At 51.4% G+C, this 24860-nt stretch overlaps 1 protein-coding gene across 6 annotated transcripts in view; it reads right to left on the bottom strand.

Moving 5' to 3' along the window:
* The window catches only part of KDM1A (lysine demethylase 1A), a 165308-nt gene that overhangs the window by 36335 nt on the left and 104113 nt on the right, over positions 1-24860 (bottom strand). The gene's annotated exons all lie outside the window — the stretch shown is intronic.

Here is a 24860-nt window from a genome sequence, read left to right as displayed (position 1 = left end):
GGGCAAGATACACTGCCCGTATTTCCAGAACATTGATCTGAAGCGAGGACTATTGCCGGGTCCACGTACCCTGAGCCCTGTGGTGGAGAAAAACCGCTCCCCACCCTGACAGACTCGCGTCCGTCGTGACAACTTCCCAGGATGGGGGTAGGAAGGATTTCCCCTTCGATAATGAAGTGGGAAGAAGCCACCACCGAAGGGAGGCTTTGGTCGCCTGAGAGAGGGAGACGGTCCTGTCGAGGGACGTCGGCTTCCTGTCCCATTTGCGTAGGATGTCCCATTGAAGGGGACGCAGGTGAAACTGCGCGAAAGGGACTGCTTCCATTGCTGCCACCATCTTCCCCAGGAAGTGCATGAGGCGCCTCAAGGGGAATGACTGGCCTTGAAGGAGAGATTGTACCCCTTTCTGTAGTGACTGCTGCTTGATCAGCGGAAGCTTCACTATCGCTGAGAGGGTATGGAACTCCATGCCAAGGTATGTCAGCGATTGGGCCGGTGTCAGATTTGACTTTGGAAAATTGATGATCCACCCGAAACTCTGGAGAGTCTCCAGGGTAGCGTCGAGGCTGTGTTGGCATGCCTCTTGAGAGGGTGCCTTGATCAACAGATCGTCCAAGTACGGGATCACCGAGTGACCCTGAGAATGGAGGACCGCAGTAGCCATAACCTTGGTGAAAACCCGTGGGGCTGTTGCCAGGCCGAATGGCAGTGCCACGAACTGTAGGTGTTCGTTTTCTATGGCGAAGCGCAAGAAGCGCTGGTGCTCTGGAGCAATCGGTACGTGGAGATAAGCATCTTTGATATCGATCGATGCAAGGAAATCTCCTTGAGACATTGAGGCGATGACGGAGCGGAGGGATTCCATCCGGAACCGCCTGGTCTTTACGTGTTTGTTGACAAGTTTCAGGTCCAGGACTGGACGGAAGGACCCGTCCTTCTTTGGGACCACAAACAAGTTGGAGTAAAAACCGTGGCCCTGTTGCTGAAGAGGAACAGGGACCACCACTCCTTCTGCCTTCAGAGTGCCCAGCGCCTGCAGAAGAGCCTCGGCTCGCTCGGGAGGCGGAGAGGACCTGAAGAATCGAGTCGGGGGACGAGAGGTGAACTCTATCTTGTAACCGTGAGACAGAATGTCTCTCACCCAGCGGTCTTTTATTTGTGGCAGCCAGGTGTCGCAAAAGCGGGAGAGCCTGCCACCGACCGAGGATGCTACTAGAGGAGGTCGAAAGTCATGAGGAAGCCGCTTTGTTAGCGGTGCCTCCAATGGTCTTTTTAGGACGTGACTTAGACCACCATGCATCAGAGTTCCTTTGTTCTTTCTGAGACCTTTTGGACGAGGAGAATTGGGCCTTGCCCGACTGCCCTCTCCTCTGTTGGGGGATGTTCTGTTTGGGCTGGGGTAAGGATGTGTCCTTTCCCTTGGATTGTTTGATGATTTCATCAAGGCGCTCGCCAAACAGCCTGTCACCAGAAATTGGCAAACTGGTTAAGCGCTTTTTGGAAGCAGAATCTGCCTTCCATTCCCGTAGCCACAAGGCCCTGCGGAGTACCACCGAATTGGCGGCCGCAACCGCCGTACGGCTCACAGAGTCCAGGACAGCATTAATAGCGTAAGACGCAATTGCCGAGGTCTGGGTGGTAATGGATGCCACTTGTGGCGCGGCCGTGCATGTGGCTGCTTCAATTTGCGCTTGACCTGCTGAGATAGCTTGCAGCGCCCACACGGCTGCGAATGCTGGGGCAAAAGAAGCTCCGATAGCTTCGTAGATGGATTTCAACCAGAGCTCCATCTGCCTGTCAGTGGCATCTTTGAGCGAGGCCCCATCTTCCACTGCAAGTATGGATCTAGCCGCCAGTCTGGAGATTGGAGGATCCACTTTGGGACATTGAGTCCAACCTTTAACCACGTCCGGGGGGAAAGGATAACGTGTATCCTTAAGGCGCTTAGAAAAACGCTTATCTGGACAAGCATGGTGATTCTGGATTGCCTCTCTGAAATCAGAGTGGTCTAAAAACATACTCTGTGTACGCTTGGGGAACCTGAAACGAAATTTCTCCTGCTGCGAAGCTGACTCCTCCGCCGGAGGGGCTGAAGGAGAAATATCCAGCAACTGATGGATGGACGCAATAAGATCGTTCACTATGGCGTCCCCGTCTGGAGTATTAAGATTGAGAGCGCTCTCAGGATCCGAATCCTGATCAGCTGGCTCCGCATCATCAACCAAGGATTCCCCCCGCTGAGACCCTAAACAATATGATGTCGAGGGAAATTCTAAGCGAGCCCGCTTAGTTGATCTGGGGCTGGGGTCTAAGTCAGAACCCTCAGTCTGGGATGTATGAGATACCCCGGGAGGACAAAGAAGGTCCAACTGAGGGGGGCCAGGGAACAATGATTCACCAGAGTCCCTTTGCTGAGATACCGGCCTGGACTGCAAGGCTTCTAGTATCTTAGCCATAGTCTCAGAGAGTTTTGCAAACTCAGTCCCCGTCACCTGGACAGTGTCAACAGGTGGCTCCCCCTGGGCCCCTCTTAGCATAGGCTCCGGCTGAAGAAGTGTCACAGGGGCCGAACACTGCACACAATGAGGGTCAGTGGAACCTGCCGGTAGTGGGGTCTTACAAGCGGCGCAGGCAGCATAATAAGCCTGTGTTTTGGCACCCCTGCCTTTTGTGGGCGCCATGCTATAGTTTTCCCTGAGTAACACAATAGGGTATATAGCCAGAATGAACTGTGCTCATACAATGTAAAGTATATACAATACACAAATAATGTACCAATATACTACAGCACCATGGGGCTAGCACCAACAGGTGCTGCTTACCAGCTGCCTAAAGCGGTTGTGAGGCCACCAGAGACCGTGTCTGGGTCTCCCAGGATTTGTCCCCCTCTGCAGCGTCCGAGGAGCTGACAGGAATGGCTGCGGCGTCCTGACGAGAGGAGGGAGCTGGGGGCGTGGCCGAGAAAGTGCGGGAACTGGTGCTCACACTGCGCAGAGTGAGGGGGGTGGAGTATGTAAATCATACTCCAGCCCTCAGTGCTGCTCGCTCTGCAGCGTCCCGCCCTTCCCCTGCCTGTCAGGGCTGAGGGCGGGAGAAAAGGAAACTAGGCCGCAAGCAAGCCGGGGACTCTAGTAATAAACGCGGCCGCCGTAAAAGCGCGGCCGGCGTGAAAGTCCCCGGCGAACTACAAGTCCCAGCCGCGCCGCAGTCTCCCATGGCAGCGGCGGTTAGTGCGGTAGCCCCTACATATAAACACACTCAGCGACGCTGAGTGTGTAATGGCACATATAGACCCGGTCAGCGCCGTGGTCCCCGGTGCACTAGCACACCCAGCAAAGCTGAGGTGATGCCGTGCGCGGTCCCCATAGGGATACAGAGTACCTCCAAGATGCAGGGCCATGTCCCTGAACGGTACCCGGCTCCTATCCATCAGGCTCCATAGGAGTTGTGGATGAAGCACGGTCTCAGTGTCTGGAGACCGATAAGATCCCACTTCACCCAGAGCCCAGAGGGGGATGGGGAAGGAAAGCAGCATGTGGGCTCCAGCCTCCGTACCCGCAATGGATACCTCAACCTTAACAACACCGCCGACAAGAGTGGGGTGAGAAGGGAGCATGCTGGGGGCCCTATATGGGCCCACTTTTCTTCCATCCGACATAGTCAGCAGCTGCTGCTGACTAATCTGTGGAGCTGTGCTGTGCATGTCTGCCTCCTTCGCACAAAGCAAAAAACTGAGGAGCCCGTGGGAGCACGGGGGGTGTATAGGCAGAAGGGGAGGGGCTTAACACTTTTAAGTGTAATACTTTGTGCGGCCTCCGGAGGCATAGCCTATACACCCAATTGTCTGGGTCTCCCAATAGAGCGAAAAAGAAATATCGCATGCCCAAGTTTAGCTGGCCTGCTACAACTGCTATATATTTGTAGCTTCCATAAATATATGACAGGCTGATCTCACGGTGTAACAAAGCTCAGTTTGATAGCATTACCATAAAGCCACAGACTGGATGCTTTGTGGGAGATCTGCAGCTTTACATAGGACTGCAGGAAAACTCGCTCTATTCGGGTGCAGAAAACAAACATAGCTGTGGCAGGCAGCGCAAGAAAGCTTTTTGGGGGCATTAACCACCTAATTTAACCCCCCATGACCAGGCCAAGTTTTTCAAATCTGATCTGTTACGTTTTATGGCAGTAACTCTGCAATGTTTCAGCATAGCCCAGTGATTTTGAGATTGTTTTCTTGTGAGACATTATATTTTATCAGAATGGTAAATTTAGGTTGATGTTTTGTATGTATTTATAAAAAATAGACATTTAACAGCATTTTCTAAAAATTAGCAATTTTCAAACTTTGATGTTAGACGCTTTAAAATTGTAGCAATCATTACAGCCTTATTATTTTAGGGGCTTATTCAGTGTTGAAGTGACTTTTGGGGACCTCGATATTGGAAACCCCCAATAGTGATACCTTTTTCCAACAGCGCCCCTCAATATAGTCAACCCTGCTGTCAGGTAGTGGGTCCTTATTCCTCAGTAGCGCCTTTTTATGACGCTGAGAAAAATTGGCCACATTCATGGCTGTTTAGGCCTATAGATGCCAATGTCAGTAAGGAGAACGGCAGCTAGGCAATTATCAGAGGAAGGAAGCATTGATTTGCAGGGGTGCCGATGGTTGCTTTAGGAAGTCGAGCTCAAGCAATGGACTAAAGCGTAAAAAAAAAAAAAAATAAATAAATAATTTTAAAATATTTTTTTGCATTAAAATTGCAGCTTTTATGAAAAGAAAAAAAAAAATGTACACGGAATTGGTACAGCCAGAATGAATTGAACAAACTGGTCACATTCTTTAGCCTAAACTGTGAACATGGTAAGACATGTAAATTAAAAAGTCATGATAAAAAAATGTTTTCTCATCATACCGCCACACAAAAAAGTGAAGTATAAAGATTATATATATATAAACTATGTGTATAATGAAGGGAATTTTGTTACTTACCGTAAATTCCTTTTCTTCTAGCTCCAATTGGGAGACCCAGACGATTGGGTGTATAGCTACTGCCTCCGGAGGCCACACAAAGTATTACACTAAAAAGTGTAAGGCCCCTCCCCTTCTGCATATACACCCCCCGTGGATCACGGGCTGCTTCAGTTTTAGTGCAAAAGCAAGAAGGAGGAAAGCCAATAACTGGTTAAACAATTCAATCCGAAGGAACATCGGAGAACTGAAACCATTCAACATGAACAACATGTGTACCCGAACAACCAAAAAATCCCGAAGGAACAAGGGCGGGTGCTGGGTCTCCCAATTGGAGCTAGAAGAAAAGGAATTTACGGTAAGTAACAAAATTCCCTTCTTCTTCGGCGCTCCATTGGGAGACCCAGACGATTGGGACGTCCAAAAGCAGTCCCTGGGTGGGTAAATTAATACCTCAAGTTTGGACTGTAAAAACAGCCCTTCCCTACATGGAGGCAACTGCCGCCTGCAGGACTCTTCTACTTAGGCTGGCATCCGCCTAAGCGTAGGCATGCACCTGATAACGCTTGGTGAAGGTGTGCAGACTCGCCCAGGTAGCCGCCTGGCACACCTGCTGAGCCGTAGCCTGGTGCCGTAATGTCCAGGACGCACCCACAGCTCTGGTAGAATGGGCCTTCAGCCCTGATGGAACCGGAAGCCCAGCAGAACGGTAGGCTTCAAGAATTGGTTCCTTGATCCATCGAGCCAGGGTGGATTTGGAAGCCTGCGACCCTTTGCGCTGACCAGCGACAAGTACAAAGGGTGCATCCGAGCGGCGCAGGGGCGCCGTGCGGGAAATGTAGATTCTGAGCGCTCTCATCAGATCCAACAAATACAAATCCAATTCATATCGATGAACTGGATGAGGACAAAAGGAAGGTAAGGAGATATCCTGACTGAGATGAAAAGGGGGATACCACCTTAGGGAGAAACCTCGGAATCAGGCGCAGCACTACCTTGTCTTGGTGAAACACCAAGAAGGGAGCTTTGGATGACCGCGCTGCGAGCTCGGACACTCTCTGAAGAGACGTGACCGCTACCAAAAAGGCCACTTTCAGTGAAAGTCGAGAAAGTGAAACATCCCTCAGAGGCTCAAAGAGCGGCTCCTGGAGAGCAATTAGTATCCTGTTCAGACCCCATGGGTCTAACGGCCTCTTGTACGGAGGGACAATGTGACAAACCCCCTGCAGGAACGTGCGTACCTGAGGAAGTCGCCCTATGCGCTTCTGAAAGAATACAGACAGCGCTGGGACTCGTCCGTTAAGGGAGCCGAGCGACAAACCTTTTCCCAAACCAGATTGCAGGAAGGAAGGAAAAGTAGGCAATGCAAATGTCCAGGGAGACACTCCCTGAGCAGAGCACTAAGATAAGAATATCTTCCACGTCTTGTTCGGCAGACGTCGGCTTCCTAGCCCGTCTCATGGTGACAATGACGTCTTGAGATAAACCTGAAGCCGCTAGGATCCAGGACTCAATGGCCACCAGTCAGGTTCAGGGCTGTAGAATTCAGATGGAAAAAACGGCCCTTGGGACAGTAAGTCTGTCCGGTCTGGTAGTGCCCACGGTTGGCCGACCGTGAGATGCCACAGATGCAGGTACCACGACCTCCTCGGCCAGTCTGGGGCGACGAGGATGGCGCGGCGGCAATCGGAGCTGATCTTGCGTAGCCCTCTGGGCAACAGTGTCAGAGGGGGAAACACATAGGGTAGCTGGAACTGCGACCAATCCTGAACTAAGGCGCCTGCCGCCAGAGCTCTTTGATCGTGAGACCGCGCTATGAAAATCGGGCCCTTGTTGTTGTGCCGAGACGCCATTAGGTCGACGTCCGGCCTCCCCCAGCGGCTACAGATTTCTTGAGACCCGTCCGGGTGCAGAGACCATTCCCCTGCGTCCATGCCCTGGCGACTGAGGAAGTCTGCTTCCCAGTTTTCTACGCCCGGGATGTGAACTGCGGATATGGTGTATGCTCTGTCTTCCACCCACATCAGAATCCGCCGGACTTCCTGGGAGGCTTGCCGACTGCGTGTTCCGCCTTGGTGGTTGATGTATGCCACCGCTGCGAAGTTGTCCGACTGAATTCGGATCTGTTTGCCTTCCAGCCTCTGCTGGAAGGCTTGCAGGGCAAGATACCCTGCCCAGATTTCCAGAACATTGATCTGAAGGGTGGACTCCTCTGAAGAGAGTCCTTGCCCGTCTGAGAAAGGGGTACGTTCCTGTCTAGGGACGTTGACTTCCCATCCCATTGGCGAAGAATGTCCTACAGAAGTGGACGCAGATGAAACTGCGCGAAAAGGACTGCCTCTGCATGAGGCGTCTTAAGGGGTGTGACTGGCCTTGAAGGAGAGACTGCACCCCCGTCTGTAGTAAACGCTGTATGGCCAGCGGGAGCTGCACTATCGCTGAGAGAGTGTGAAGCTCCATGCCAAGATATGTCAGCGCTTGGGTCGGTGTCAGATTTAACTTTGAAAAGTTTATGATCCACCCGAAACTCTGGAGAGTCTCCAGCGCCACGTTCAGGCTGTGTTGGCATGCCTCTTGAGAGGGTGCCTTGACAAGTAGATCGTCCAAGTAAGGGATTACAGAGTGACCCTGAGAGTGCAGGACTACTCCCACTGCTGCCATGAACTTGTGAAAAGCCGTGGGGCTGTCGCCAGACCGAAGGGCAGGGCTACGAACTGAAGATGCTCGTCTTCAATAACGAATCGTAGCCAACACCGGTGCTCTGGAGCAATCGGCACGTGGAGATAAGCATCCTGATGTCTATTGACGCTAGGAAATCTCCTTGAGATATGGAGGCAATGACGGAGCGGAGGGATTCCATCCGGAACCGCCTGGTTTTCACGTGCTTGTTGAGCAGGTTTAGGTCCAAAACGGAACGGAAGAGCCGTCGTTTTTTGGTACCACAACCAGATTGGAGTAAAAACCGTATCTTGTTCCTGAGGAGGAACAGGGATTACCACTCCTTCTGCCTGCAGAAGAGCATCGGCTCGGACGGGAGGTGAGGAAGTTCTGAAAATCTAGTCGGAGGACGAGAACAGAACTCTATCCTGTACACGTGAGACAAAATGTCTCTCACCCACCGGTCTTTGACCTGTGGCAGCTAAATGTCGCCAAAGCGGGAGAGTCTGCCACCGACCGCGGATGCGGAGAGAGAGAGCTGAACGTCATGAGGAAACCGCCTTGGTAGCGGTTCCTCCGGCTGCCTTCCTTGGGCGTGATTGAGCCTGCCAGGAATCTGCGCCTCTCTGAGCTTTTTGAGTCCTTTTGGACGAGGACAATTGGGACCTGCCCGAGCCTGGGAAGGACCGAAACCTCGACTGTCCCTTCCTCTGTTGGGTGTTGTTTGATCTGGGCTGGTGTAAGGAAGAGTCCTTACCCTTGGACTGTTTAATGATTTCATCCAATCGCTCACCAAACAGTCTGTCACCAGATAACAGCAAACTGGTTAAGCACTTTTTTGGAAGCAGAATCTGCTTTCCATTCCCTCAACCACAAGGCACTGCGTAAAACCACGGAGTTGGCGGACGCCACTGACGTACGGCTCGTAGAGTGCAGGACAGCATTAATAGCGTAAGTCGCAATGCAGACATTGCGAGGTTAAGGACGCCATCTGCGGCACAGATGTACATGTGACAGTGTCCACGTGCGCAAGACCAGCTGAAATAGCTTGGAATGCCCATACGGCTGCGAATGCCGGAGCAACCGACACGCCGATAGCTTCATAGACAGAATTCAACCCGAGGACCATCTGTCTGTCAATGGCATCTTTAAGTGAAGTCCCATCTTCCACTGCAACTATGGATCTAGCCGCAAGCCTGGAGATAGGGGAATCCACCTTTGGACACTGGGTCCAGCGCTTGACCACGTCAGGGAGAAAAAAGGATAACGTGTATCCTTAATACGATTGGAGAACGCTTATCTGGATAAGTGTGGTGTTTCCGGATTGCTTCTCTGAAGTCAGCGTGGCCAGAAAAGTACTCAATATACGCTTGAGATACTGAAAAGGGATTTCTCCTGCTGTGAAGCTGACTCCTCCACCGGAGGAGCTGAGGGAGAAATATCCAACATTCCCTTGATGGACGCTAGAAGATCATTCACTATGGCGTCACCATCCGGAGTATCCGGATTGAGAGCGGTCTCAGGATCAGAGTCCTGATCAGCTACGTCTGCCTCATCATACAGAGAGTCCCGCTGGGACCCTAACCAGTGATGAAGCCGAGTGCCGCTCCCAGCGAGCTCGCTTAGACTGTCTGGGACTGTCGTCCGTGTCAGAGCCTGCGCCCTGGGATGCATGGGACCCCCCCGGAGCACTGATTTGTTCCAAATGAGGGCGTATCAACATTGCCCATGGTCCGTCTGGACTGCAAAGTCTCTAAGATGTTAGTCACAGTCACAGACCTATCAGCCGAAACTGCAACTCCGTCCCTGTCCCTGGACAGGGTTCACAGGTGGTTCCTTTAGCCACCTCTAGCGGAGACCCCGGCTGACCAAGTGCTACAGGGGAGCATTGCACACAATGGGGACATTGCGTGCAGTAAAAGCAGCATAGAAAGCCTGTGGCTTGGCACCTTTTCTTTTTTGCTGCTGTTGTCTAGCCATCTAGAAGCATATAGCCAAGAATAGCGACCGTACAGTGCAATGTATAGCATACAAGCAGAAAGTACAAATGAACACTTCAGCACATGCAGTACAAGCAGCATAGAAAGCCTGTGCCTTAGCACCCTTGCTTTTTTGCTGCTGTTGTCCAGCCATCTAGGAGTATATAGCCCAGAATAGCGACCGTACAGTGCAGTGTATAGCATACCAGCATGAAGTACAAATGAACACTTCAGCACATGCAATACAAGCAGCCCAGAAAGCCTGTGCCTTAGCACCCTTGCTTTTTTGCTGCTGTTGTCTAGCCATCTAGGAGTAAAGTACAAATGGCATTAGTGGGGTCAGCACTTCAGATGCTGCTTACCGCCCGCCCAAAGGCGGGTGTGTGGTCGCCCGAATCCTGTGACTGGTTGCCCAGAGCTTGTCTCCCTTCTCCAGCCCAGACTGCGTGCAGGAATGGCTGCCGGCGTCTTGTGAAGAGGGGCGGGCCGTGGGCGTGCCCCAGACAAGAGCGGGAAACTGGCGTCCCACTGTGTCCAGTGAAGGGGGCTGGAGAATGCAAAGCAGACTCCAGCTCTCGGCGCTGACTGTCTGTACAGCGTCCCGCCCCTCCCCTGACTGGCAGGGCTGGGGGCGGGAACGAAGCGAAAACTAGGCCGCAAAGCCGGGGACTCGAGTAATAAGCGCGGCCGTCCTATGTGCACGGCCAGCGCGGAAGTCCCCGGCGCACCACAAGTCCCAGCCGCGCCACAGTGTAAAACACCCCGCAGCGGCCGGCGCGGCAGTTTCTAACACATAAATTCACTCAGCTAAGCTGCAGTGAATAATAGCACAAGCGCTCCGCGCTGTTGTCCCCGGCGCACTAGCACTCCCAGCAATGCTGGTGTGTGTGTGCGCAATGTGTACGGGGACACAGAGTACCTTAATGTAGCAGGGCCCTGCCCTGACGATACCCAGCTCCATATCCAGCAGGATCTCCGGGTCTGTGGATGGAGCCCGGTCTCAGTGCCTGGAGACCGGTAAGATCCCACTTCACCCAGAGCCCCGAGGGGGGATGGGGAAGGAAAACAGCATGTGGGCTCCAGCCTCCGTACCCGCAATGGGTACCTCAACCTTAACAAACACCCGACAAAAGTGGGGTGAGAAGGGAGCATGCTGGGGGCCCTAGTATGGGCCCTCTTTTCTTCCATCCGACATTGTCAGCAGCTGCTGCTGACTAAAAACAGTGGAGCTATGCGTGGATGTCTGACCTCCTTCGCACAAAGCATAAAACTGAAGCAGCCCGTGATCCACGGGGGGTGTATATGCAGAAGGGGAGGGGCCTTACACTTTTTAGTGTAATACTTTGTGTGGCCTCCGGAGGCAGTAGCTATACACCCAATCGTCTGGGTCTCCCAATGGAGCGCCGAAGAAATATATATATGTATAATATATATAAACTATGTGTATAATATATATATATATATATATCTATATGCGGCACGGAGGCTCAGCCCAGCCTTGCAGCGCTGAGGTCCTGGGTTCAAATCCCACCAAGGACACTATCTGCAAGGAGTTTGTATGTTCTCCCTGTGTTTGTGTGGGTTTCCTCCCACACTCCAAAGACATACAGATTGGGGCTCACAATCTAGAGTCCCTATGGGGACAGTGTTGCCAATGTATGTAAAGCGCTGTGGAATTAATAGCGCTATGTAAATGAATAAAATTATTATTTATTTATAATATATATATTATATATATACACATATATATACACACACACACACACACACATATATATATATATATTCAGAGGAAAAAAGAAAAAAATCACGGTATGGCTGCGCTGCTAGGGATGAGGATAAGGTGATGGTTTTAAGGATTTTATTACAGATAACTGTGCCACAACGCGTTTCGGGGATTCATATATTCCCCCTTCCTCAGGTAGCAATAACCATACAATCTGATATACCTTATATACATGTAGTGTGAGACTGTGACCGGGGTTATCTATGACGGCCGGTATGTCTCGCCCCGGTTGTGCTCACTCCATGATAGAAAGTAAATCCACTCTAGGGTTAATGCTGTTTCCCTACAGGCTGAAGGAAGGGTTAAATGGAAACAGGAACGAGGGGCAGGTGTGCCGGGTGTGAGGGAGTGATCACAACTCCCTGAGTCTCTGCTGGAGAGACATGTATATTGCTGTGGATTTTTGTTTGGACATTAAACACCGTGTGCTGTGAAACTTAATGCCTGGATCCCGTGTCTTCTGCTGCGCAGCCGACCGCGCTACCTCACATATGGTGGAGAATGCGGGCATGCCAGCCCGGTGAGGTGTACTTCCTTTTCTGGTGATCCGGTAGCACATGTCCTGGATTCAAGCAGCTATACTACGGCCCAAACCCAGCGACGCCATGGAGGACATACTAAGGCATTTGGCGCAGGCTAATGCACAGCAGCAGCAGGCTAATGCACAACAACAAGAGGCTAATGCACAGCAACAACAGGTGAATACCCACCTGCTCCGGACGTTGGAGCAACAGCAGCAACAGCACCAGCAATCCTTGAAATTGCAGGAAAAAAGGCACCAAGAACAGATGGTTCTCCTGGCCAAGTCAATCCGTGCCGGACCGGCAGCAACAACCCCGGGACCGGGTGACGACGGCAGCGTCCGGAAAGCGGTGAGACAAGCGTTGCAAAAGATGACCCCGGGGGATGATGTGGAAGCGTTCCTGGCAGTGTTTGAGCGGGTGGCCGAGCGGGAAAAGCTGCCGACCCCCCAGTGGGCTGAGGTATTGTCGCCCTATCTGACGGGGGAACCCCAAAAAGCGTACCTGGACCTCGGTACCGAGGACGCCATTGACTATGTGACCCTGAAAGCCGAAATACTGGCTCGGTTGGGGGTGAATACCTATGTACGGGCTCAGCGGGTAAATCGGTGGTTCTATGAGGAAGCCAAACCCGTACGCTCCCAGGCCTATGACTTATTACATCTTGTAAAAAAGTGGTTGCAGCCTGACACTCTGAGCCCGGCGCAAATGGTGGAAAGGGTAGTAGTGGATCGTTTTGTGCGCACTTTACCCGTCACCGTTCAACGGTGGGTGGGACAGGGTGACCCGAGTACCCTGGACCAATTAGTGTCCCTGGTAGAGCGGCATGTGGCTACGCAGGACTTGATACGGGACACTGAGACTTTGCGTACCGCCCGTCGGTCCGGCCCCTCCAAGCCTAGGGCCAAGGACCCACCGCCGACACCGGTACAGGAGTCCGCTACCATCCTGGCTGAGGCCGCGCCCGCCGTTCCTGAGGTCCGGAAGGCCATGTACCCTAAACGACAACTTGTCAAGGGGGTTTCCTTCCCTATTAGATGTTGGCGGTGCCAGCGGGTGGGACATATGGAAGCCCAGTGTCCCCTGACCACGGAGCCCATGGATTGTGGGGTTACCCGGCGGGGTTCAATGTATGCTCAGGTGGTGTGTACCGCTGACCTGGTTCCCCCAGAGACTGAGCCCCACTTGTGCCAAATACAGGTGAATGGATGTCCGGTTACAGGATTGTTGGATTCCGGAAGCTTAGTGACCCTTGTGCGATCCACCTTGAGGGCTAAAGTAAAGGCCACAGGACGTACCGTGGGGGTGGTTTGCATACATGGGGACCGCCGAGACTATCCCACGGGGATTGTCACCATCACAGCACCTTGCGGTCAGGTGCAACATGAGGTGGGACTGCTTAACACTCTTCCTTATGACGTGATCCTAGGACGGGATCTGCCCTATTTTTGGACTTTATGGAAGGGAACCCCTAGATCCCCTCCGATATTGGTCAGTCCGGGGCCTGAGCCCTACAATCCTGAATCCGGGACACCTGCCGTAGGGGTCCCCATGATAGGGACAGAATGTGAACCCGATAGGTCGCCCCTAGAGGTATTGGCAGGAGAGGCTGAGACGGTCGAGCCCATCCCGGACTTGGAGGCATCCCCGGATGCGTTTGGGACAGCCCAACTCCAGGACCCTACGTTAATACATGCCCGGAATAGGGTGTTAGTAATTGACGGGGTGGCCCAGCTGCCCGGTGCCCAGGTAAGGTACCCCCATTTCGCTCTTAAACAGGATTTACTCTACCGGGTAGATGAAATACGGGGCGTGGGGGTGGAGCAGTTGGTGGTGCCCCAGCCGTATCGCCGGCGGGTCCTCGACTTGGCTCATAAACATCTGATGAGTGGCCACCTAGGGGTCAAGAAAACGCAGGAGCGAATATTGCAAAGGTTCTATTGGCCCGGGGTCTTTGGGGAGGTAAAACGGTTCTGCGAAACCTGCCCGGAGTGTCAGCTTACCGCACCACTGGTCCACTTTCGCAGTCCGTTGGTGCCGTTACCCATTATAGAAGTCCCTTTTGAACGGATAGGGATGGATCTGGTGGGGCCCCTCGTAAAGTCTGCTCGAGGGCACCAACACATCCTAGTGATCGTTGACTATGCCACCCGGTATCCAGAGGCGATACCTCTCAGACATACTGCGGCAAAGCTTATAGCTCGGGAGTTGTTTTCTGTGTTCTGCCGGGTGGGGTTGCCCAAGGAGATCCTTACGGATCAGGGGACCCCATTCATGTCTAAAGTGACCAAAGAACTATGCCGGCTACTCCAGATCAAGCAGTTGCGTACGTCTGTGTATCATCCTCAGACGGATGGGTTAGTAGAACGATTCAATAAAACCCTGAAAACCATGCTAAAAAGGGTGATCTCCAAAGACGGGAAGGACTGGGATATGATGCTTCCCTATTTGATGTTTGCCATCCGAGAGGTGCCACAGGCATCCACGGGGTTTTCGCCTTTTGAATTGTTATACGGGCGACATCCTCGGGGATTGTTGGACCTGGCAAAGGAAACATGGGAGCAAGAGCCCACCCCCCATAAAAGTGTGATTGAACACATTTTAGGAATGCAGAACCGCATAAGCGCGGTCATGCCAATTGTGAAGGAGCATTTACAGGAGGCTCAGGCCGCGCAAAGCGGCCGCTATAATAGACAAGCCACCGTGCGGACCTTTAAACCCGGGGATCGGGTGTTGGTATTAATCCCCACGGCGGAGAGTAAATTCCTGGCTCAGTGGCAAGGCCCCTACGAGATAAAGGAAAAAGTCGGGGTGGTCAACTATAAAGTATTGCAGCCCGGTAGGCGGAAACCTGAACAAATATACCATGTCAACCTATTAAAACCGTGGCAGGAACGGGAAAGCCTGATGGTTGAGTTTCCCCCATCTCCCTCCTCTTCGGGTCGTTCACTCCCGGCTTCAGCGACCTCCGGAGAGGACGAACCGGAAGTAAGGATCGGAGAAGCCCTCACCAAGCAACAGAGGCGAGAGGCCAGACGGCTGGTTCAGCAGAACCCCGATGTCTTCTCCGAGTTGCCGGGTAGGACCAGTCTGATACGACATGACATTGTCACCGAGCCCCACCTGAAGGTACGCCTGAAGTCATACCGCGTGCCGGAGGCTCGAAGACAAGCCATATCAGAAGAAGTGAAGACAATGCTACGCCTGGGGGTCATCGAAAAATCCCGGAGTGAATGGGCTAGTCCCATTGTCCTAATACCAAAACCCGATGGCTCCTTAAGGTTCTGCAATGACTTCCGGAGATTGAACGAAATATCCAAGTTCGATCTCTACCCCATGCCCCGGGTGGATGAGCTGATTGATAGGCTGGGACAGGCGCGATATTTCACCACGCTCGACCTGACCAAGGGGTACTGGCAGGTGCCACTGACGGAGTCCGCCAAGGAGAAAACCGCTTTTGTTACGCCGGAGGGTCTCTTCCACTATGTTGTCTTGCCTTTTGGGTTACATGGCGCTCCGGCCACGTTCCAGAGGTTGATGGACTTGGTGCTGGAACCCCACCAGGCGTATGCATCAGCGTACCTTGATGACATCATTATTTACAGCTCCGATTGGCAGACCCACTTGGAACAGGTACAAGCGGTGGTGGACGCGCTTCGAACAGCCGGATTGACAGCCAATCCCAAGAAATGTGCGTTGGGACTCACGGAAGCCCGCTACTTGGGCTACGTGATAGGCCAAGGAGTGATTAAGCCCCAAATTAACAAGGTTGAGGCGATCCAGAAGTGGCCTAGACCCCTGACCACGAAGCAGGTTAGGGCCTTCCTGGGTATCGTGGGGTACTACAGGAGGTTTGTAAAGGATTTTGCGGGACTATCAGCCCCCTTGACGGACCTTCTCAAAGGCAAGAAGTCCGTCATGGTACGCTGGACTCCGCAGGCCGAGGACTCCTTCCGGGCCCTGAAGGGGGTCCTGTGCGGACAGCCCGTTCTCGTACACCCTGATTTCCGGAAGGAGTTCATAGTACAGACTGACGCCTCAGAGGTCGGCCTGGGGGCAGTGCTGTCTCAGGTGGTTCAGGGGGAGGAACACCCCGTCACCTTCTTAAGTAGGAAGCTCACCCCTCCCGAGCGGAATTATAGCGTAGTGGAGAAGGAGTGCCTGGCGATCAAGTGGGCCTTGGAGTCCCTACGCTATTACCTGCTGGGACGGCAGTTTCGCTTGGTGACGGATCACTCTCCACTGGTCTGGATGAGGTCCGCCAAGGAACGGAATGCCCGGGTTACCCGGTGGTTCCTTTCTCTGCAGAACTTCCGGTTTACGGTTGAACACCGGGCCGGTAGGTTGCAGGGCAACGCCGATGCCTTGTCCCGCGGCCCGTGTTTGCTGGCAGGAGTTCAACCCCGCTCGCTTGAACTGAGGGGGGGGGTATGTGAGACTGTGACCGGGGTTATCTATGACGGCCGGTATGTCTCGCCCCGGTTGTGCTCACTCCATGATAGAAAGTAAATCCACTCTAGGGTTAATGCTGTTTCCCTACAGGCTGAAGGAAGGGTTAAATGGAAACAGGAACGAGGGGCAGGTGTGCCGGGTGTGAGGGAGTGATCACAACTCCCTGAGTCTCTGCTGGAGAGACATGTATATTGCTGTGGATTTTTGTTTGGACATTAAACACCGTGTGCTGTGAAACTTAATGCCTGGATCCCGTGTCTTCTGCTGCGCAGCCGACCGCGCTACCTCACAGTAGTTAAAAGGTCCCCACACCCCTTAATTAATTTAACACTTAATGTGATGGATAGTTAGAGAATGATCAATCAATTGACAGGGTTTGTAAAGGCCTTAGCTGACAAAGAACAATTGCATAGATTCATATTAAATAGCAATATTAAATACAATATGTATTAATTATAAGGTAAAATTCTACACGTAAAAAAATAATAAAATAAATGAGAATTATCGATTTTAGTAATAAACCATAAATAGCACTTTTACAACATAAATGTAATGAATGAATGATATTAAAAAAATGACAAAAAAATGTATATAATAGATCTGATCTTTCTGGATTAATATTATTATTTCGTTCTATTATTGTTTTTGACTTATATTTAATTTTGATTTTTATTGGTAAAATTTATAGAATTGACCGTGACGATTAGTACCGGTAGGACTAGATAAACTCAATTATTATGGAAAGGAAATATGGATAAAGGCACTAACAGTAACCCAAATATAATAAATACATTTTTACTCCTTTACTCCTAAAATGTTTGTAAAAAATGGACTGTATAATGATTATAAAAGAAGGGAATTTTGTTTACTTACCGTAAATTCCTTTTCTTCTAGCTCCAATTGGGAGACCCAGACAATTGGGTGTATACCGTAGCTTATGCCTCCGGAGGCCACACAAAGTATTACACTAAAAGTGTAAAGCCCCTCCCCTTCTGCCTATACCCCCCCCCCCGTGCATCACGGGCTCCTCAGTTTTGGTGCAAAAGCAAGAAGGAGGAAAAAATTATAAATTGGTTTAAAGTAAATTCAATCCGAAGGAATATCGGAGAACTGAAACCATTCAACATGAACAACATGTGTACACAAAGAACAACAGCCCGAAGGGAACAGGGGCGGGTGCTGGGTCTCCCAATTGGAGCTAGAAGAAAAGGAATTTACGGTAAACAAAATTCCCTTCTTCTTTGTCGCTCCATTGGGAGACCCAGACAATTGGGACGTCCAAAAGCAGTCCCTGGATGGGTAAATAATACCTCATAATAGAGCCGTAAACGGCTCCGTCCTACAGGTGGGCAACCGCCGCCTGAAGTACTCGCCTACCTAGGCTGGCATCTGCCGAAGCATAGGTATGCACCTGATAGTGTTTCGTGAAAGTGTGCAGGCTCGACCAGGTAGCTGCCTGACACACCTGCTGAGCCGTAGCCTGGTGCCGCAAGGCCCAGGACGCTCCCACGGCCCTGGTAGAATGGGCCTTCAGCCCTGAGGGAACCGGAAGCCCCGAGGAACGATAAGCTTCGAGAATTGGTTCCTTGATCCACCGAGCCAGGGTTGATTTGGAAGCTTGTGACCCTTTACGCTGGCCAGCGACAAGGACAAAGAGTGCATCCGAGCGGCGCAGGGGCGCCGTACGAGAAATGTAGAATCTGAGTGCTCTTACCAGATCTAACAAGTGCAAATCCTTTTCACATTGGTGAACTGGATGAGGACAAAAAGAGGGTAAGGAGATATCCTGATTGAGATGAAAGGGGGATACCACCTTAGGGAGAAATTCCGGAACCGGACGCAGAACCACCTTGTCCTGGTGAACAACCAGGAAAGGGGCTTTGCATGACAGCGCTGCTAGCTCAGACACTCTCCGAAGTGAAGTGACTGCTACTAGGAAGACCACTTTCTGCGAAAGGCGTGAGAGAGAAATATCCCTCATTGGCTCGAACGGCTGTTTCTGAAGAGCCATCAGCACCCTGTTCAGATCCCAAGGTTCTAACGGACGCTTGTAAGGAGGGACGATGTGACAAACCCCCTGCAGGAACGTGCGTACCTGTGGAAGTCTGGCTAGGCGCTTCTGAAAAAACACAGAGAGCGCAGAGACTTGTCCCTTAAGGGAGCCGAGCGACAAACCCTTTTCCAATCCGGATTGAAGGAAGGACAGAAAAGTGGACAAGGTAAATGGCCAGGGAGAAAAACCCTGAGCAGAGCACCACGACAGGAATATCTTCCACGTCTTGTGGTAGATCTTGGCGGACGTTGGTTTCCTAGCCTGTCTCATAGTGGCAATGACCTCTTGAGATAACCCTGAAGACGCTAGGATCCAGGACTCAATGGCCACACAGTCAGGTTGAGGGCCGCAGAATTCAGATGGAAAAACGGCCCTTGAGACAGCAAGTCTGGTCGGTCTGGTAGTGCCCACGGTTGGCCGACCGTGAGATGCCACAGATCCGGGTACCACGACCTCCTCGGCCAGTCTGGAGCGACGAGGATGGCGCGGCGGCAGTCGGCCCTGATCTTGCGTAACACTCTGGGCAACAGTGCCAGAGGAGGAAACACATAAGGGAGTTGAAACTGCGACCAATCCTGAACTAAGGCGTCTGCCGCCAGAGCTCTGTGATCTTGAGACCGTGCCATGAATGTCGGGACCTTGTTGTTGTGCCGGGACGCCATTAGGTCGACGTCCGGCATGCCCCAGCGGCAACAGATCTCCTGAAACACGTCCGGGTGAAGGGACCATTCCCCTGCGTCCATGCCCTGGCGACTGAGAAAGTCTGCTTCCCAGTTTTCTACGCCCGGGATGTGAACTGCGGATATGGTGGAGGCTGTGGCTTCCACCCACAGCAGAATCCGCCGGACTTCCTGGAAGGCTTGCCGACTGCGTGTCCCGCCTTGGTGGTTGATGTATGCCACCGCTGTGGAGTTGTCCGACTGAATTCGGATCTGTTTGCCTTCCAGCCACGGCTGGAACGCCTTTAGGGCAAGATACACTGCCCTTATCTCCAGAACATTGATCTGAAGGGAGGACTCTGTCTGAGTCCAAGTACCCTGAGCCCTGTGGTGGAGAAAGACCGCTCCCCACCCTGACAGGCTCGCGTCCGTCGTGACCACCGCCCAGGATGGGGGCAGGAAGGATTTCCCCTTCGACAGAGAAGTGGGGAGAAGCCACCACTGAAGGGAAGCCTTGGCTGCCCGAGAAAGGGAGACGTTCCTGTCGAGGGACGTCGACTTCCTGTCCCATTTGCGGAGAATGTCCCATTGAAGTGGACGCAGATGAAACTGCGCAAAAGGAACTGCCTCCATTGCTGCTACCATCTTCCCTAGGAAGTGCATGAGGCGCCTCAGGGGGTGTGACTGGCCTTGAAGGAGAGATTGCACCCCTGTCTGTAGTGAACGCTGTTTGTTCAGCGGAAGCTTCACTATCGCTGAGAGAGTATGAAACTCCATGCCAAGATATGTCAGTGATTGGGCCGGTGTCAGATTTGACTTTGGAAAATTGATGATCCACCCGAAACTCTGGAGAGTCTCCAGAGCAATGTTTAGGCTGTGTTGGCATGCCCCTTGAGAGGGTGCCTTGACAAGTAGATCGTCTAAGTAAGGGATCACCGAGTGTCCCTGAGAGTGTAGGATTGCCACCACTGTTGCCATAACCTTGGTGAAGACCCGTGGGGCTGTCGACAGGCCAAAAGGCAGTGCCACGAACTGAAGGTGTTCGTCCCCTATGGCGAAACGCAGGAAGCGCTGATGCTCTGGCGCAATCGGTACGTGGAGATAAGCATCTTTGATGTCGATTGATGCCAGGAAATCTCCTTGGGACATTGAGGCGATGACGGAGCGGAGCGATTCCATCCGGAACCGCCTGGTTTTCACATGCTTTTTGAGCAGTTTTAGGTCCAGAACAGGACGGAAGGATCCGTCCTTTTTTGGCACCACGAACAAGTTGGAGTAAAAACCGTGACCCCGTTGCTGAAGAGGAACAGGGATCACCACTCCTTCCGCCTTCAGAGTGCACACCGCCTGCAGAAGAGCATCGGCTCTTTCGGGGGGCGGAGATGTTCTGAAGAAACGAGTTGGAGGACGAGAGCTGAACTCTATCCTGTAACCTTGAGATAGAATGTCTCTCACCCATCGGTCTTTTACCTGTGGCAGCCAGGCGTCGCAAAAGCGGGAGAGCCTGCCACCGACCGAGGATGCGGTTTGAGGAGGCCGAAAGTCATGAGGAGGCCGCTTTGGGAGCGGTTCCTCCGGCGGACTTTTTAGGACGTGACTTAGACCGCCATGAATCGGAGTTCCTCTGATCTTTCTGAGGCCTTTTGGACGAGGAGAATTGAGACCTGCCCGCGGTCCGAAAGGACCGAAACCTCGATTGTACCTTCCGTGGTTGAGGTCTGTTTGGTTTGGACTGGGGTAAGGATGAGTCCTTTCCCTTGGATTGTTTAATGATTTCATCCAATCGCTCACCAAACAAGCGGTCGCCAGACAATGGCAAACCGGTTAAGAACTTTTTGGAAGCAGAGTCTGCCTTCCATTCACGTAGCCACATGGCCCTGCGGACTACCACCGAATTGGCGGATGCTACCGCCGTACGGCTCGCAGAGTCCAGGATAGCATTAATGGCGTAGGACGCAAACGCCGACGCCTGAGAGGTTAAGGACACCACTTGCGGGGCAGATGTACGTGTTACTGCATTAATCTGCGCCTGACAAGCTGAGATAGCTTGGAGTGCCCATACGGCTGCGAATGCTGGAGAAAAAGACGCGCCGATAGCTTCATAGATGGATTTCAACCATAGTTCCATCTGTCTGTCAGTGGCATCTTTGAGTGAAGCCCCTTGTAGGAGCTGGGGGAGAAATATCCAACACCTGATTGATGGTCGCTATAAAGGTCATTCACTACGGCGTCACCTTCAGGTGTATCTAGGTTGAGAGCGGCTTCAGGATCAGAATCCTGATCTGTTACCTCCGCTTCATCCTCCAGAGAGTCCTCCTGCTGAGACCGTGAACAGTGTGATGAGGTGGAGGGAATTTCCCAGCGAGCCCGCTTAGGCGGCCTGGGACTGCGGTCCGTGTCAGAGACCTCACCCTGGAACCTATGGGTCACCCCAGGGGCACTTTGCTGTTCCAATTGAGGGGCACCAGGGGTCAAAGATTGAACAGTGCCCGGGGCCTGAATCACCGGTCTGGACTGTAAGGCTTCTAGTATTTTAGCAGACCATTTATCCATACTCTCAGACAGTTTGTCAGCAAAAGCTGCAAACTCCGTCCCTGTCACCTGGACAGTGGTAGCAGGTGGTTCCACCTGGGCCACCCGTAGCAGAGGCTCCGGCTGAGTAAGTGCCACAGGGGCCGAGCATTGCACACAATGAGGGTCAGTGGAACCTGCCGGTAGTATAGCTGCACATGAGGTACAGGTTGCAAAGTACGCCTGTGCTTTGGCACCCTTGCTTTTTGCGGACGACATGCTGTTGTCTCCTCTGAGAACAATCCAGGAGGGTATATAGCCAAAAATCAACAGAGCGACCGTACAGTGCAAATGTATAGCCTATAAGCCTATATATATATATATACACTTCGGCACTCAGTGGGGCCAGCAGCACAGGTGCTGCTTACCGACCGCTCAGAGCGGTTGTGTGATCACCAGATTCCCTGCCTGGGTCTCCCTGTGTTGTCTCTCCTCTCCAGCGTCTGAATCGCTGACAGGAATGGCTGCCGGCGTTCTGTGGGGAGGAGGGGACCGTGGGCGTGCCCAAGAAAGTGCGGGAATCTAGTGCCCCAGTGTACTGAGTGAGGGGGGAGGAGGATACTAATGTATGCTCCAGCCCTCAGCGCTGAAGATCTGTGCAGCGTCCCGCCCTTCCCCTGACTGGCAGGCCTGTGGGCGGGAATATGCGACACTAGGCCGCAGAAGCCGGGGACTAAAGTTATAAGCGCGGCCGGCAATAAGCGCGGCCGCGCGGTAGTCCCCGGCGCACTAACACACCCAGCAGTGCTGCAATGTGTATGGCACAAGCGCTCCATGCGCGGTCCCACGGGGACACAGAGTACCTCACAGTAGCAGGGCCTTGTCCCTGACGATACCCGGCTCCTATCCAGCAGATTCCCAGGGGCTGCGGAGGGAGCACGGTCCCAGTGCCTGGAGACCGATTAGGATCCCACTTCACCCAGAGCCCATTAAGGGATGGGGAAGGAAAACAGCATGTGGCTCCTGCCTGTGTACCCGCAATGGGTACCTCAACCTTAACAACACCGCCGACAAAGTGGGGTGAGAAGGGAGCATGCTGGGGGCCCTGTTATGGGCCCTCTTTTCTTCCATCCGACCTACTCAGCAGCTGCTGCTGACTAAGCTGTGGAGCTATGCGTGGATGTCAGCCTCCTTCGCACAAAGCATAAAAACTGAGGAGCCCGTGATGCACGGGGGGTGTATAGGCAGAAGGGGAGGGGCTTTACACTTTTAGTGTAATACTTTGTGTGGCCTCCGGAGGCATAAGCTATACACCCAATTGTCTGGGTCTCCCAATGGAGCGACAAAGAAAATGAAATTTCTTGCAAAAAAAGCGTTTTGTTTTTTTTAAGTGTGCAAGAATAACACAATATTAAAACCCTGTATAAATCTGGAGATGTTGTAACCCTGTTGACCCGAAAAATAAAGCCGTGTAAATCACCTTTAACATACAGTGAGCGCAAAAAATAATATAATTCCTAAATTTCTTTTTTTTGGTTCATTCTACCATTCAGAAAGTCAGAATAAAAAGTGGCATATTTGCAATTTTCACTCAATGACATCCATTGCATACAGTTCTGGAAAACACTTTGAGGAATCAAAATAGTCTGTATACCCATAGATGAATTCCTTTCAGTTTCCAAATTGGGGTCACTTGTGTGGGGTTTCTGCTGTTCTGGCATCTTAGGGGAATATGCAAATGGCGCCCATAAACTTTTCTAGGAAAATCTGAGCTTGTTCCCTTCCGAGTCCTGCTTGGTGGCCTATCAATAGTTTCTGACAACATATGACGTAGTGTTGCATTTGGGAGAAATTGTGGGGTACATTCTTTTCTATTACCAATCATGAAAATAAAAAAATGTAAAAACATTTTAATGGAAAAAGTCACATTTTTTTATTTCATGGTCCAATGTTATAAACATCTTTGAAGTACCTATAGGTTCAAGACCCTCAAGACACCTTCCAGATGAGTTCTTCGAGAAGTCTAGTTTCCAACATGTGCTCACTCAGATGTTTTCTGTTGTTCTGCTATGTTAGGGGCTGAGCAAATGCAACATGGTGCCCACAAGTTATTCCAGCCAAATTTAGAATCAAATAGTGCTTCTTCCATTAACCCTAGAACACGCAACCATAGAAATCTACCATAGAAAACAAGTAACCTAGCAGGCCTGCGGGGCCCAGGTATGCGTTCTAGGGTTAAAGGGAATCTGTCAGCAGATTCTTGCTATGTAATCTGAAGATGGCATGCTGCAAGGGTTAACATTCAGAGAATTCAGGGTGTCTTGTCAAGGTCTGATCTGTTGGTTTATTTGCTATGTGTGTTTAAGCAGTAGGACTTCTTATTGCTCAGACTACAATGTCACACACAGACCAGCACGCCCCCTCCTTTGAATGTACATACACAGTACATTGTCAATCTTTAGTGAGTACCTGTGTTGTTGGCGGGGCTAGCTCTCCCAGCTTAGCTACATGACTGAATCTAAAAATTCAAATTGTGTCAGAATGGCTTGCAGCCAGTAATCTAAGTAATACACTTTTAGATTCAGGATCTCTTTTCCTACATTATGCTGCCCTCAGATTAGGTAGCAAAAACCTACTGACAAATTCCCTTTAAGAGACCTGCCATGTGCCCAAATAGCAGTTTCGGACCACATACAAGTTACTAACGCATTTGAGACAATTTGGGTAACAAAGCGTGGGGTCTATTTTCTCGCATTATTGTTTGTGAAAACAAAAAAACTGTAGGGCTAACATGACATTAAAAAGGGAAAAAAAATTCCATTTTTCATTCTATCCATTTCACTTTGCTTTTTTACTGTGAAGCATCGAAAGGGTTTACAAATTCCTGACAGCTTTGGAAGTCTTCTGATGATTAGGCCACCCAAAAGGTCCCCTCCAAACCAAAAAGGTCTGTAAAAAACAGTTTAGGAACTTTCCTTGTAAGAAAAAAAAAAAAATAATAATATGTTTGAAAAATGATGTTGACAAGGTAGAAACGTGGAAAGTGTTATTCATTACCTTTTTTCGTGTTCCATAACTATTTGGTGTATCACTGGGATATGCTGAAACTTTCTAGAGTTACGATCTTAGAAAATGACTGTCAATTTGAAAAATATAACTGTCATTAAGGTTTCATCACTAAGAGGTTACACAATGCTCAATACTCGGTAGGTGCTTGGAACTCGGTAGGTGCTCGGTACTCGAAACAAGCAAATCAGATGCTCGGAGGG

The sequence above is a fragment of the Anomaloglossus baeobatrachus genome, chromosome 2 (genome assembly GCF_048569485.1).
Source record: "Anomaloglossus baeobatrachus isolate aAnoBae1 chromosome 2, aAnoBae1.hap1, whole genome shotgun sequence".
Lineage (NCBI taxonomy): Eukaryota > Metazoa > Chordata > Amphibia > Anura > Aromobatidae > Anomaloglossus > Anomaloglossus baeobatrachus.
The sequence above is the reverse complement of the archived record's forward strand: the minus strand, read 5'-3'. Positions and strand labels throughout refer to the sequence as shown.